The 2500-nt window shown below is 44.7% G+C and overlaps 1 protein-coding gene across 1 annotated transcript in view; it reads left to right on the top strand.

Moving 5' to 3' along the window:
- The window catches only part of plxna3 (plexin A3), a 203241-nt gene that overhangs the window by 180466 nt on the left and 20275 nt on the right, over nucleotides 1-2500 (top strand). The gene's annotated exons all lie outside the window — the stretch shown is intronic.

Here is a 2500-nt window from a genome sequence, read left to right as displayed (position 1 = left end):
ATGGGAACTACGCTGGCATGCTGGCTGTAATGCAAACGCTGCATCATACCTGCAGTGTGTAGTTTGATGTTGTGTGTGTAGCAGATATACCTGCAGTGTGTAGATCAATGTCCATATGAAAGTCAATGCCCAGCAGTGTTTTTTTTCCCCAGCAGAGTTTCTAGTGTCTCTGTGTCTCTCTGGAAGAGGTTGCACATGAACTCTGCAGCCGCACTGAGGCGCTCCAACACAAACACTCTGACATTAAGCTGCTTCACACAACAAACATCAGCACCACGCTGCTGTTTGTCCAAAAGACACAATATCTCCTCTCCCACCGACGTCATGTGTTCATTTATCGACAGCCGTACAGACTCCTTTTGACACATTTTACCTCGTTTATCCAGCTCTCACTGACTCTCCACATCGGGCTGTTATTTTGCTGCGATCAAGTCAACGATGTGAGAGATTAGCTATCACAGACGGACGGACAGGGGGTGAAACATAGTCTTGCGCCATGCCTTTCGGCCTGGCGGAGACAATGGGGACAATGCGGCGTGAAAGGGTTGATAAGCACTGCTCTAATCGGAGCGAAATTATCTGAAATTACTACATGACCATAATGCAGCCTAACATGCGTTGCACGGGGCGGTCCTGCCATTACGTTAGTTACTGTAGTTGCTGTGGAGCTACATAGTTCTCCAGAAGACACACACAAACATACACCATCTACAATGGACGAACTGAGCAGCAATATTGACATTCACCACACGAACGTGCATTGTTGACAAAGTGATTGCACAGCCGCTGCAGGCATGACAACCACGTTAGCGTTAGCGACATGGCAGCTATCACAGCGCCCTGTCCGTCGTGCTGCAACTGCCTGTGATGGCTACAGCAGTAACAGCAAGCTGTCTGCGATGCCATTGTCTGGAGACTGCTCTTAGCGTGACACGACCAATGAGAGTGAGCGCTGTAGTTGTTGCTAAGATACGGTGGCGTCTCTGCCCCATAGCTTGTAGATCTCTCACACATGATTGGCGTAGGCTGCGTTGCCAGGTCTGACTTTGTGTCTAAGCAATGGTCGGCTTATTTTTGCGCGCCTTTGGGCTCGTTTGCATTGTGCGCACGGCAGCGCTTGTTTAGCGTACGTCAGCGCGACGTGGCAACGGACGTGGCAACGTGAAAGGTGATTGGCTGGTGAAAAGAAACACCCGGACGTGAATTTTGTGTTGGCGAAGTGATTTGCATAAGTATTGGAGCATAATGCGTTTGATATTAATTGTACATCCTGCAAGTACAGTGATGGGATGCGAAGCAGCTGGTGTCACAGGCAGAATATTGAGGAATTTTGGGGGAAAATGTGGAGTTAGTTGGGCCATGTGTCTGCTTGGCAATTGAGCACATACACTCGTGTACACTCCATGACTGTGGCCGTCAATTATGGTAGCAAGATTGGTAACACCTGTGAAGGAAGTGATAATATGGCTGCTGTGCGTAGAGCCTATTCAAGATTTGCTTGAGTAAAAGTACAAAAGTATCGGCATCAACATGTCCTTAAAGTACCGAAAGTAGACGGTACTCCTTTTGCAGAACGTCCCACTTCACAAGTTTTCAAATGTATAAGAATCTTTTGAAAATGGCACATCTACAAGCTCACAATGCGCATTTTAGCTTGTAGATCTGCTATTTTAGAATGGCCGAAATGTATACAGGGCCGAAATGGTTAATGTATGTTTTGTAATAATAGTCGAGATCTAAAAAGTAACTAGTAACTAAAGTTTTCAAACAGTCATAGTGGAGTAAAAGTATGATATTTGTCTCTGAGATGTAGTGGAGTAGAAGTAAAAGTACTGAAAACTGTAAATACTCCACTAAAGTAAAAAATATACCTAAAAATTTTACTTAAGTACAGTACTTGAGTTTTTTTTTCAATTCAATTTTATTAAAGTGTCAAATCACAACAAGTTGTCTCAAGACACTTTACATGTAGAGCAGAGACCCGACAGTCCCATCCTGAGCAGGCAATTTTGCAACAGTGGCAACGAAAAACCTCCCTTAGCTGGAAGAAACGTCAGGCAGACCCAGTAACTAAGTACTTAAATGTACTTAGTTACTTTACACCAGTGGTTCTCAAACTTATTCATGTCAAGGACCCCCAAATTGACACTTATTAGCCTGCGGACCCCCATTTGAAAAGATAGGCCAGGGACACCCATAAGAGAAGATTTTTTACGGCCCTAGCAGTGATTTTCAACCATTTTAATTTCAAGGACCCCCAGTTGGACATGCATTAGGGCTACAGACCCCCATTTAATGGCATTTCTATCACTTGGACCACAATTTATATTGTACAATCTATGTCAATTTAACTCTGAGAGTGTACAAATGGAACCAAATGGACCCTGATGGGTCCATTTGGTTCCATTTGTACACTCTCAGAGTTACAGACCCATAAGGGTCCATTTGGTGCCTAATCTATCATTTAGCTGGGGACCCCCTGGAACTCCCTCAAGGACCC

Source organism: Gymnoscopelus microlampas (assembly GCF_963454915.1).
Source record: "Gymnoscopelus microlampas genome assembly, chromosome: 10".
Classification (NCBI taxonomy): Eukaryota; Metazoa; Chordata; class Actinopteri; order Myctophiformes; family Myctophidae; genus Gymnoscopelus; species Gymnoscopelus microlampas.
This window is presented reverse-complemented; position numbering and strand designations above follow the sequence as displayed.